This window comes from Apteryx mantelli, chromosome 7 (genome assembly GCF_036417845.1).
Source record: "Apteryx mantelli isolate bAptMan1 chromosome 7, bAptMan1.hap1, whole genome shotgun sequence".
NCBI classification, from domain to species: Eukaryota; Metazoa; Chordata; class Aves; order Apterygiformes; family Apterygidae; genus Apteryx; species Apteryx mantelli.
This window is the reverse complement of record NC_089984.1, coordinates 17,438,800-17,452,525: the sequence shown is the minus strand read 5'-3', so window position 1 is coordinate 17,452,525 and position 13,726 is coordinate 17,438,800. Positions and strand designations below refer to the sequence as shown.

At 37.2% G+C, this 13,726-nt stretch overlaps 2 long non-coding RNA genes across 3 annotated transcripts in view; one reads left to right on the top strand and one right to left on the bottom strand.

Moving 5' to 3' along the window:
- LOC106498927 (uncharacterized) overlaps positions 1–13,726 on the top strand; it is a 292,560-nt gene that overhangs the window by 116,156 nt on the left and 162,678 nt on the right. The window lies entirely within an intron of this gene.
- Positions 4,377–13,726, bottom strand: part of LOC106498928 (uncharacterized) — a 55,703-nt gene continuing 46,353 nt past the window's right edge. The window contains exon 3 of the long non-coding RNA XR_010884644.1: positions 4,377–4,450. This is a non-coding gene — a long non-coding RNA (uncharacterized lncRNA). The remainder of the gene's footprint in view (positions 4,451–13,726) is intronic.

Here is a 13,726-nt window from a genome sequence, read left to right as displayed (position 1 = left end):
GTCAGTGGCACTGGCTAGTACTAATGAGTTCCCTATTTTTTCGACAAACTTATATTCATTAACATACATAAGATAGACCCTTATATACCTCCATCTCTGTCACACAAGTGTGACACATAACCTTAAAGAAGACCTCAACCAAATAATGCTGTTTTATTAACTGTCTTTTTCACTTTAAATACCAGTATAACACTGTACTATTGCCTACATAAATGTGAGTTCAGAGTAAAGGCTGTATGTTTGAGGGATGTTTAGATAGGAGTGCAATCTCCATCTACAAGTAACAACACTCTAACGCTCTTTTTCTGCCCCCAGTTGCTAGTTACAGAAATCACTCCAAGGGACATTGTGATGACCCATTATTTCTTTGTGTTAGTCATAGCCAGCCACCTTGTAGAATCACTTCTGGAGGAAAGAGGGGTTATTTCATTTTACTTTAAAATAGCAGTCTTGGAAAGCATATAGAAACTTGTCTTCAACTAAAGTGGTTGTTTAGCTCAAAAGTATTTAACTCCTCCACTGGAAACCTAGAAAATTTAATTTTTCAGACTTATTTTTCCTGTGTCAGAGATATGGCTCAATTAAAGATGGTTCTTGAGAGCACATTGTACGGCTGTGGGCAAATGGAATTAGAGGCTTTTGAGCATTCTGAAATAAGTTGTTTTACTGTAGATTCAGGGTGGACAGCTTGACTGCCTTTTACTTCTCTAGCCATGCAAATCACAGCATGAGAAATAACTTCCATGCTTCTTTTATAATGTGACTTCATTGCACCTGAAATTACATTGCAGATGTACTATTTTGAACTCTGGTTTCCCAGTGGAAAGCTTAGGTCAGGCAAAGTAGCCTGGAGGGATACATTTGCCTGATTAAATTTGATGTTTTCTATGTATCTTTCCTTACTTCTAGCCTTCTCTTAGTACATTTATTCCACCAGCTCTAAGTCAGTTATCAACTTCAGCACCCACATATTAGTGATTACTGGTTTATGATATACATCTTACATTTTGCCCTCACTGTTCCCTTTATGTAAACATAACATGGGAAGTGATGAAATTTGTACCTTGAGATAAATTACACCATATGTATCTAGAAAGACAGCTTTAGACTTGTATTGCCTTGTTAAATTAATGCCTGTTACAAAAGAAAAAAAATCTTGTCACTGAAGCAACAAAATGTGCAATTATGAATCATCAGAGGCAGCCAATTCTTTCATTTCATTCTTTCTAATGAAAAGAACTGTATACCAGAAAAAATGCTTTTTAAAAAAACAAAATAACAGTTTGGGCAAAAATCCTTGATAGTCTCTTGAGTATTTAAAAAATGTTTGAAGGTATTTTTGGTTGAAAATGAAATAAAAAAGTCAAAATTGTCACAGACATGCTTTTACAAGGCAAAAAAATAGGCTGTCAAGAAAATTTTAAGTCATTGGATGAAAGTGGTGTTTGTATGATGTTTAATGGGTAATGACACTACTGAAGCCTGGTTTCCAATTAATTTGCTTTATATATTTCACCCCACTTTTCAGTCTTTCTGTCCCTCACAGTACCGGCAGGTCCCATTCTTCTTCCAGATAGCCTCCTCCATCAATGCCCCTAAGCCTTGTCTGTGCCCTGCTGGCTGGGCTGAGCCAGACTGGACAGACGGTTGCTGAACTCGCCTGTGGCCCTTCCATTAGTGGCAACAATTATTGCGCTCTCTCTTGTGCCCAGCTGTCGACTTCATGAGCCTTGTAGGAACTTCTTCTCTTTGAGAATTCACCTATTACAAAACAGACATGGTTGAAATTTGCAAACGAATTCAGAAGTTTATTAAGCCGGAGTGATGGATCTGCTCGAGTGTTGTGACCTACTTGCATGACTGTGGTTTCCCTAGAATGTCGTGTTCAAAATAGGCAAGCCAAAAACATTGTGTTAATTCTGATTAAAAGAATAAAAGAAAATGACTATGAATGAGTTTTATAATTTAAAACAGATACATTTTAATCTTGTAATATTTTAGCCTTGTTGAAATATTTCATAACCCAAAGCCTTTATTTGATGACAAGTTGTATAAACCAAAGATCTTGGGGGACAAATGTTTTGCAGTAAAATGATGTATTTGTCATCTGCTTCCCAAATTTAATTCAAATCTGAGTTATTGCATTGATTTTTTTCTTTTCTGGTAAGATATGGAAAATAATCCAATCTAATTATATCAGGTGTTTTAAATTTTGCCAATGCCACCCTTTATTTTGTGTTAAACTTTCTGACTAAATTGTATAAAAAGGTTCACTGAGTGATTGAAGCAGGTTTTAGCATAAAACAGTCATTTTGCACTAAGTACTGGCCCAAACTGTCTCTTTACTTTTCTTAAAGACAAAAAAAGTCAAAAAGACTCTCTCATGAGTCTTCATAACATACTCTGCGAGAAAAGCCTTTTGCTTAACTAGGTACACTTTTTAAGTGAGGTAATAGAAAGTAATACACTGGGAATCAATCTAAATAAATCAAGATTTATCAGACAGATGTTCAAAGATGATCAGAAGCCTGAAAATGCAAATAAGTATTGACTAAAATTTTTTAAGTGCCTAAGTCAGTTAGTTGCCTAACTCTCACTGATTTCAGTGGGATTTAGCTGTCTAACCTGCTTAAGTGATTTTGAAAAATAACAAAAGCTGCCTGTCCGCATCACTAGGTGCCTAAACACTTTTGGAAAATTTGTCTCTGCATGTCCTTAATAAAGAAAAATGACACATCAGAATGGGAGAGTGTATTCTCAAAGCAGAGCCAGAACAATGTTTTGAAAAAATCTAACCTGCCATACAAGAGCTCAAGACAGATGACTCCTTCATCAACTCCTAAATTTGTTGCGAGGCATGGTACTTTAAATACTTACTGCAAAAAATATGTTGGTCTATTCAACTGCCCCAAATGATTTTTGTCTATCTCATGATACTTAACAGGCGAAGTCTAGGGAAAGTACAGTCTCAGGTATTCACACTATCAATACAGGATACTCCTTTCGCTGACAATTGCACCCAGTAGATAAAACACTTCAACCATCTTAGAAATATTCTTTAATGAAGTGCCTTATTTTAGAAAATGTGTTGCATGTTAACTATTCATGTATTGTAAATAGCGCCTATTGAAGTTTAATTAGTATAAGTAGCATATCCAGTGGTTCATGTAATTAATTGCAGATTACATATTCAAAAATCAATGTATTTGTTAGTGGTATGCGTCAAACCTGCAACGAGTATTTAGGCATGTATTCATTAGATGGCTAGACACGGGACCAGTAGCAAATTAGTCAAGTGTCAGTTAATATGTCAAACGTCTACTCCTTTTCTAAGTTATGTACATCAAATGATATATAAGCAATATACACGTTCACTTGAGTTAGGTAGTTGTGATAAATTCTAGTTTGATTCTCATTTTGCTTTCTGTGACATCTTTGCACTTAAGAGAGGCTTCAGTTTTGCAAGCTTAAGTGAAAGTATAAATTCAGTGAAATTCATTTGAAGTCAACATGTTTGGACTCCATTATAAACTACAGCCAGACTTTCAGACTCTTAAAATATAGAACCCAGATCTGCAGTGTCAACTGAAAATGTGCAAGACAGCTGAAGATCAGCTGTCAGTACTATCACATGAATAGCCAGCTGGTTAAGCGAGCTATTACGTGTGCCGTTTTCACAAATAAGAATGAGAGTTATTTTCAAAACATTTCTACAAAAGCGAAATTCTATAAGGTATCCCTATACCGTATATATAGACACAATGTTAGGCACAGGAGATTGTAGCAAAACTAAGGTTTTTGTAGCTACATTAAAAGCTTTGTTACTGTTAGATGTATTACTATATAGGGATGAAACGAATAATGTGTGAAGGCTCTCTGCTTTGGTGACTCATGTGGAAGCAACTGAAGACAAGTAAGGTTGCACTGGTATAACTGTAGGCATGTTTTGTCTTCTAGGAGTTCATTAAATATGGAAAGGAATGAAAATGCAGCTATCAGCATGATTTTCAGATCTCCAGCTGAATTTTTAACATATCTTTATTACAGCAAACTGAGCCAAGATGAAATCAGTTCTTTGAATTCCTGAACTAACAATGAAAACTACAGTGCTGTTTTAAAGAATACTTTCCTGAATGGTAACATGCAATTATTACCCAACTGGTACTGGTATGGCCAGTAAGTGGAATGCTAATGCCAGTCCTTATTGCATGTATTCAGTTTGTGGAGATGGCTGAAAATGGTCGGAGTAACCTGATGACTTCCCCTGAGGCAGTTGCATCTTTGGTCACAGCTATAAACATTATTTCATAATGCTGCAGTAGAACAGTGGTTTTCAAACACAAGCTCATTACATACACATGAGAGTAAATATATAATCCTAATTCTTGTACGTTCCAGAGCTGCCATCAGCATTGTCTTTAAGATCCCAGGTGATAAGAGTTTTAAGTTCCTGAAAACAAAAGTTTAGAAGATGAATATAACAGAATTTCTCAAATACATAGGTACATCATACACAATACTGAAACAAGTAATTAGAAGAAGAGACTATATGTGAAATATAATCAGTTTGTTAGGCAGAGAAAGTCTGGGCAAGAAATCAAATTTGTGCCATTTTTTTACCATATCCATTTCCCCAAAATCATGTCCAGCACAGGGAAAAGCATAAGAATTTGGAACGATTATTTCTTTGGAAATTGCCTTTTTCTTTGTGGAATCTACCAGATTACGTTTTTGCATGCTTTTACTTTACTGTTTTAAATAATTCAGTCGTTCATGTATTTTTGTTTGTTTATCATGTAATATTGGAGAAAATGATGCCTTATGTTTTCTAGTTTACGCTTAGTTCAGAAATGGCCAGAGAGGGAGAGAGAGAGGCTAGTCTAGGATTTGGCTGGTTCAGATCTGCGCTTTGCCTCAGAACTCCTTTTGTGCAGCACTGACAAGTTATTTTGCTTTCTACCTCAATTTCTCATCTGTAAAATGGGGATAACACACTGCTTTATCTCACAGCAATATTGTGAATAAATACATTACAGCTTGTACTGCACTCAAATTCTTCCTCAAATTCTTTACTTTGGAGATGCTGTTAAGTATCTTACATAGGTCTCAGTGTAAAAGGCCCTTTGTTTACAATTGAATGTTGTTATTTTATGTTTTATATCCATATGCACAGCAAAATAGTTTCAGTACAGCAGAAAGGATATGCTAAGAATTAACATGCGCTTGGGGGTACAGCAGAGTTTCTGACACTTTCCTGCTATAGCTTTGGCATAATGCGATGATGTACTTCAGCGAGACCTGTATGATGCCGGTGGTGCCGCTGTGTTCTGTGCAGATGGCACTGATGTGCTGCTATGCTCAACAAGGTGAGGGAAGTCTTTCGTTGGTGCTGGCGTCTGACAGCTCTGAGCAGGAATAACAAGATTCTGGACTGTTCGTATCTCTAGCTGACTGAACATCTTCAAAGCTGAAAACAAGGGAGATCCTGAGGTAAATAATCCAAGCCCATGTTTCCATTATAAAACTATAATCCTACTACCAACTCATCATTTTATTTTGCTCCTGATGGGTAGCAGTTATTTGTCAAGTAGTTCTGAATGTCAAGGGGTTCACTCTGTAGGTCTGAAAAAGTATGGTTCTTTCATCATGATCACAAGAATGTTTTCAAGGATGATTTTGCCCATTCATCTTGTTCTGGGAGTAGTCAGTTACAAGATACAAATCAAATGTTATGTATGGTCTGTAGTTAGTCAAGACACATAAGAAGACAAAGTCCTTCGATATCTGTTGAATGTGGGAAATGTAGCTAAATCTCTACATGCTCATCAGCGCTTAAAAAAAAGTGTGGGGGGAGGCAGCAATATAATGGAAAGAAACTAGCTTTTGATATTGCAAAAAATGATGAGAGCCTTGAGTTCTTCCTGATCTTTTCTTCTCCCCATTCCCATTCCTTTGTTTCCTCCATATTCATGTGACTGCAGCTGAATCCCTGACCTACAGTATCCTCCTCCTTCCAGCCCTGGGCCTCCCTCTGAGCAGGGACTGCTAGTCGTGTCAGACAATGCCTGAGCAAGTAGCTGTTGTCTGAAGTGCACAAATGTAAGGTAGGACGAGAGCACCAAACTAATTTTAACTTGTGACCTAATCAAGGATTTGAACCCAAGTCTCCCAAGATAAAAGGCTATTGCACTTATTTTTCATCTGAAAAGCCATTTGGACTGCATATAGACTGTTCCCCTTGAGAGAAGATGTCAGATTGATGTACTGCAGCACAAAATGGGAGTGTAAATGTATGTGATGTTCATGGACTAGTGAATAGGGCTAGTTTACTATGAAATGAATTACTAGCAAAATAAATGGGCTACCTCTAACCCCAACTACTGCTTTCTTAGTTGAAGATGGTGTTAGCTCAGCTCCAAATGGGTGTTGATTCTGACACATTTTTAATGACACTGTCATATCAGAGAAAGTTTAAATACTGAAAACTTGTTCTCGTTTTTATTCTAAATATATAGAACAGAGAAAGGAGCTTAGAGGAATTAAAAAAATGGGAATTGCTTATTGCTTCATTGTCACAGTGGTAAGGATTCGTTTGCTTGAGTTCTTGGCTAATATAGGTCGCTTCAAATTAACCAGCCTTCCCATTTAATAGCCAGGAAGACTGAGTCTGTTCCAGTCTGCAGCAAGTGAGAATGCAAACAGCTAGCCTGTTTTATTGCACTGAATATTTATGAGGCCAGGCAGATTTGAGACTTAATTCTTACTTCATGTGTTGCTTCAGAAATATAAGACTTTCAAAGAAACCTGAAATGTTGTGTACCTACCTTTCTCCCTTGAATATTGAGGCCATGTTGCATGATAACTTTATCAAAGGGAAGTCTACAGTATATACCTGTATCTTCTGATAGGACATTTCCATGGCAGAACACTGCAGTACATGTTTGGTTGGATTATTCTGTAATGGCATGTCATAAATTGTTTGACTTCTATTAATAATGTTGGTGAAAGGACTGAGGTGTAATGTCCATCTCAGGGAGGATTTGAACCATAATCTATTCATAAATAAATATATTAAACATTTTGCATTCTATCACGTGTAAAGGTTAACTTCCTGAATTTGTTTCTGAGACAAGTGTTGAGTGCAGTGTGTGTATTCTTCTACATATGTTTGTGTAAAATGTGTGCCTATGCAATTGCTATATTTATATGTATTTATCTGTGTTCATGGAAAGGTGGTGTGTTTTACGTAGTCAGTATAAAACAATGCCTAAGAATTAAGATAGTTAAGCATGATAATGTTACTTAAAAGTTATGGCTTTAGAATTAAATTACTGAGGTTAATTCAGCAGAATGTATACAACTAGCCTTTTTTCCACTCTTAACTCATTCTTTAGTTGCTGCGAGATAGAAGGAGAAATACATTTCATGACTAGATAGCATTATCAGTCACTTTGATTGGGATTATTTCCTGTTTCCCTTCCTTTATTGAACTGTAGGTGTTTTAACCTACTATAAATCTCAAATGAGCAGATTGGTGGGAGGGGGAGCAGAAAGAAAGGCATATGTAAAGGAGTCTGAAAGCAATACTATGACTTTAAAGACTAGTGTCTTTTATCTTTTAATGTAACGGGTGAGGGTTATGTTCACCACTGGGAATCTTGTTTAAAAATGTTGTGCTCAATAACACCGTGGAGCTTCAGGTTCTGAGATGTAAAAGTCACATACAGCAAATTAGACTGAATCATGTCCTTTTCCTGAGGCAGTGGAAAAGTCCAGAGTCCAGAAAGGATAAGAAACTGGTTTCTTGGCGGGAGGAGTTTTTAAAATAATAATAAAAAGATACAACCTTATCAAACTGGGTTACAATCATCTTTCTGTTGTACATGAAAGTAAACTGAGGCATGGAAAGGTGATGTGCCTTGCCCATGAATTCCTAACAGAGCTGTATCAGTCAGAAGTAGAACCTGGGTCTCTTGAATGTGACTTGGCTTTAGTTAAAATTTGATGACATTTTTAGGGAGAAAAAGTTTTGAGAGATATCAAAAGATCTTCTATATAGTATTTCGGCTTTCAAATATTCAAGTATTTATAGATTTCTTAATAGTAAATCTTCACATGACATTTTATTTCTTCTGGTTATTTCAAGGAGTTTACACATTTCATAGAAGATAAACTGTGAACCCGTAAAGTTCTGTGATAAATAGTACCCTACCAGCAACAATTAGTAGGACTGGGAAATGGAAATATCCTGCCTTTTCCATTCCTGCTTGCTAACCAGAAGCTATAGTAGAGCAAGGGGGTCTACAGAGATGGCAAAGCATGAAAATTAGTGTTTTGGATTCTAAATCCTAGAATCACCCTGACTGTCTTTCTTATCATTCTTGTTTCACCTATTTTGTTTTGCTTAAAATCATTTTCCTTAAATTACTTTGCTCCTGTTCCTTCATTCAGGAATGTGAATCATAACTAATAGCTGCCAAATAACAGGTACTATTTTCCAGCTTGCCTCTGGATTCTTATAACACCACTGCTCAAATACAATATGTAGAAGAAAATAGTTTGTGTTTCTGAGCTGGTATGTCTTCCACATAGCAGCTTGTGAAGCTCTGCACCGCCAGCAGAACTCTTTTGGGAAGCTGGTGATGCTGTCACATGCTCCTCCATTTTTTGCAGACTGATTGTAGTGAATGTAGCCCTTAATGTGACCAAAGTCTGTGTCTTATTCAGAGTATATTTTTAATTCTGATGAATCAGAGGTGGTTTCTCTTCCGTTTTTGTTTTCTTATTTAATATACTAAGAGAAAAGGCATATTATGTCAATGGATATGAGACTGTAATTTTTGAGGGTTGGACAATACTTCCATTATGTGACTGTGATCAAAATAGTTGATGATAAATTTGATATCTTGCTGTGACTAATTGCAGTACATTCTGTTGGCACTTTTTCCTTTCTTGCCCATATTGGGGATACCTTGGAAAAGACTGCTTTGTGCAGTTATTTTTAATCCTATATATTGATGTCATTTTTCTATTTTTTTTGTTTGTTTTGATAAATTGGCAATTATTGTCTTTACAGGTTAAATTCAAATGTGTTTGCAGTGACTGATTAAAATGTTTAGAGCAGAGATGGAGATTAGAGCTTTTGTTTTATTAATTTTTTTAGACATTTTAGGAGACACTATAGCTGCCTTCTAAATTCCAGTCTATATTAATTAAGAATACATTCAGAAATTAAAGTTGAACCATAATATTTAATCTTTGTGTTGTCTCTTTTGGCCATGTATTTTATATGCTTGTTTTTTCAAACTTTAATTTTGAAAGAGATGAGACCTATCAGTGATCTTGTAAGAAATATGATAGAAAATTCCATGTTCAGTAGGTGCTTCTTCAAATCAGAACATGTTATGCCAGTTTAAATTGAGAGAAGCAGTCAACCAGAAAGCTCAGCAAAAACATAAGCAGTTTTTCTTCTACTGCCAGCTACAGCAGTCAGATGAATTTGGCAAAAAACCAAGCTGGGCCAGGTGCAAACCTACTGAAGTAACAGATGAGATGGACCCACTTACTCCTGTGGTCAGATGCACATGCCTGTTTGGCATGATCTGACCCACTGATGAAAAGCTGCCTGTGGCTCAGAAAAGCACCACTTCCAGTGATGAGCTGAGTTTAGTATCTGTTCTAGCTTGGCCATCCGTTCGCAGAGGTTGGTAGCGGAGCTATTCTGTGCCAGGCTGAGCGGTGTTTGTGTTCTGCAGTGACTCCCACAGAGGACTAATGTGCGACCACCAACCTCCCTTCAGTTAATAAATTAAAATCAAACTGACTTCTTATGGTTTTGGTGGTCAAAAGAATAAGCGGCTAATGCTGTAAGTAACTCAGCTCTGCAATTTTATGAGCTGTGTGAATGAATGTGAGTTACAGCCGTGACCTTCCAGGGAACATGCCCCAAAGCAGTCTTGACCAACGTGGCACAAACGTTATACTGCACACTCCCAGAGCGCTGCTGGGGATTTCCTCTTGCTCTGCTTCCTGTTATTTTCCACAGTGTAACACCTGCAAGAAACATCTTCCTAACCTTTAGCTGTTTCTCTTTCTAAAGGTTCAGGGGTCTATGAAAATAGCTGGTAACACTTTTTTCTAATGTACTTTGTTCATTATTTTTGCTGATGCCATAGAACTGAAACTTCCCATTTCAGTGTGCCGATTTCATCAGGGCTCCTGGCAGGAGCAGGTTAGGAGATACGCTGACTGACCTGTCCTGGTTTCTTGGTTTTCAGCCAGCCCTCTTGCCAGCCAGCCTGCCTACTAGCTGCCGTGCAGCCTGCCAGGCTCCCGAGCTTTCCAGAGGCCTGTCCGGCAGGTTGCTGGGCAGCCAGCCTCCCCAGCTGCCTGCTTGATTGCTTGCCTGGCTTCCCTAGCTGAGTCTCTGCAGGTGCAAATCCTACTAGTCCATCAAGGAAATAATTTGTTGCTGTCCCCCAGGCCATTAGTAAGGGACTGTGTTTGGTGACAGGGAGAGGAAATCTAACGATACGCAGAGATTCCTAAGGGTTAGTCGTCTAAGTAATTCCTAATAGAAAACCATTTTCCCTAGAGCTGGGATGGTCAAACCACTCCAGATGACTTGAAACTTGTTTCAGATCAAGGCACAAAGGTGAAAATGACTTGATATTAATGCTACATTTTTAAATTTTAGGTGCAACATTCCATCTTTAAGGTGCTAAGGTTTCAGAAAGGGGGACTATGTTTTTAATTTAATCTGCTCTTTCTTGTGGGACTGAGATTTCCTCTTTCTGTATCTGCCTGTTCTTGTATTCCGTGCCTAATGCTATGGGGCTTGTAGTTGAATGTGGAATATCCTGTGTCCTATATGAGCTGCCTTGAATAAATATAACTTTGTAATCAAGTGTGGCATTCTCCTGATACCTGTGGCACGGCAGGAAAGTGTGTGATGCAAGGGTAGCTGTTGAGTTTACCCTATCCATGATTTAGCTAAAGGGGAAAGAACTGACTGCAGCTGTAGTTAAGTTGTAATGGGCTTTATCATTGTGTGTCTTCTCAACAGCTTATTTTGAGCAATACAGCACAAGCTTGACTCATCTGTGTTGCATTCTACCTACTCAAAAAGACTGACTCAAATTCCCTGCTAAATATGTGACCACAGTGTTTCATGTTCAGGACTGAACATATAATGCAGCTTCAAGGTTATTCATTTTAAGTTTCCACAAAATGTAGAAAAGTTAAGAAAAAGTAGTGTTCTGTGGATAAAAGGAAAACTCTTAGAAAATACGAACGGCTTCCCTTTTGGTGAAGTGGTTATATGGAAAAATTCCACTTCAGCTTTGTCTTTAGATTGAAAAGTTCACTTTGTGACTTTACTTTAATGATTTTTAGAGATATTTTAAGGAGTTTCTGACATCTTTACGTTCATATTTTAGAGAGTTTTCAGCTGTGCAGATCTCAGTTTACATCAGAGGTCATTTCCAAGCTCAGTCATATTTCATGGGTTTTGCAGGCATTTCTGTATTAGAAACTCAAAACTACATGGTGCGTAGGAACCATTAGAAACAAATGTTATATGTTTTCATTCTTTCCCACCTGCCAAGATGTTTCCTTGATGGCTGCAGCCAAGAAAACCATTACAGATGAAGATTACATTAAAATAAATTGATTTAGAGTCCACAGGACTTTGGGGAGATTTTTCTCTATAAAAAAGATTTATATAAATTTTTATGTATGTGTGTGTTTTATACATACATATGACATACAGTGCAACAGGATGCAGAAAGAGGTAAATCAAATAGGTCTGGAGTTAGGTAGGGAGATCTGGATTTAGAAAAGGGATTGTAAGACGGCCGGCTTAGCTACAATGAGTGTAGATACTTTTTTGTCCGTGATGATTCTATTTTTTGTTTTGCTTTTAATGTGCTTTAGTCTAGTCTTTTGTAGTCTATACTTCAGTATATTGGCAATTTTGAAAACTGCAAAACCAGTTTAACGGATACAGTTTCTGTGCTGTTAGACCAGAATTGCGAATATGTGGTAGATACTGTAAACTGTTGTCACAGAAATTTCAGCCTCCTTACCTTGTAGAAGGCCCTGTATCAATGTGGAACACATTTTACTTCAGAAAACTTCCCTGAAATTCATGGTTTTTCCATCATGGATCTTAATGCGTACTTTGAAGCCTCTCTAGAAAACCCTCTAATTTAGAGGGCCAGCCCTGGGTTTTATGAGTGTCTTCAGTCTCTTCTGCCTTTTCCTTCAGGAACTCAAGACTCTGGTTCCCTGTTCTTTGATGCTAGACCTATGCACTGCTGAATCAGTCACAGGTACAAATCTGAGTTCGGTCAAGAAAATCTGAATGATTGCATTTCTTTTGAGTTAACCAAAATGCTGGCTAGGTGCTTTATCTGGGTTGAGGGATGAAAAAAACAAACAAAAAACCCCCAAAGATTCAAAACCTTGAAAATGTATCAGAACCAGCAGAGCAAGCTTGTCTAGGATCAACAATTATTTCATGTGTCAGATCAATGCTTGTCACCCTAGAATCGGATTTACCACCTCACAGAATCATGCCTTCAGTGGATCTTAAATAGTAAAAGTAATCTCTTACAGAGCTTTTTGTTCAAGCTAAAACGTAGAACCGGTCATGATGTTGGACTGATAAAATAAGAGCTTTCAATGCAGAAGGGTTATGTATTGCAGATAATAATTAATGAATTCTACTTATTTTGTAACATGAACCTCTCTGCATCTTGCCAGAACATCCAAAGTAATAATACCACATCCACTGCAATAAAAATATCATCTGCAAACACATGTCAACAAATGAGGAGTATGAAATATAGGATAGGAAAGAAAGGTGATAAATAGAGAGGCAACATGAGTAAAAGATAAATCTCTTGATAACGATAAAAGGGAGGCGAAAATCAGTATGACAGTATGAACCATTGTCAGTATTTTTTACTAGCTGCTGTCTCTGCTGCTGTTTCCAAAATCACAGCTTCTGCCACTAGTTTCCCTGTTGTCTATCTTTTAAAAATGTGAAGATACCCTGTGGTAACAGAAGGATGGCCAAAATGCAGTTCCTAATTTTCTCTGCCTCTGACTTTTTTAAAGATTGTTTGTCATGTAACATATCCAACTTACATCTGCCTTGTCTAATAACATTTGGGAAGAAAAAGAAAACAGAGAAGTGATCTCATTTTTTCTTCCATTTTCGAAACCATTATGGTACACAGTAGTATTTGAACAAAACCCATGGCATTTTTATAAACATTCCTACAAATGCAAGCACCTGATCTTTCTCTGTACTACTTTAATTGTTGTCTCATGGAAACAGAGCACAAGAAGGCCATTAGTCTGATAAACAACTTTCTAAGAAAGCTATTTCTCAGAAAGTAACCTTTGGTTTCTCTCTATATGAGGTGATCTGCTAATACTTCTTTGTAAACTGGTGTATCAGTTGCTGTTGAAAAGCACTGTTTAATAACTATATATTGTTATCAAGTATATGCCTGTGATGTGGGTAAAAGGTGATAGGGTGATAATTCCTGAGAGTTATTTTAATAATCTGCAGATCAGCATTCCCAGAAGTGCAGATTTTTTTGATTCCTACATCAACATACAGCCATCCAGTTGAACTGATCATCTCAATTCAAACTGTGATTTCATCCAGTACTTGGATTCTTTGCTGACATTATCCACTGGCGTGAACACCACT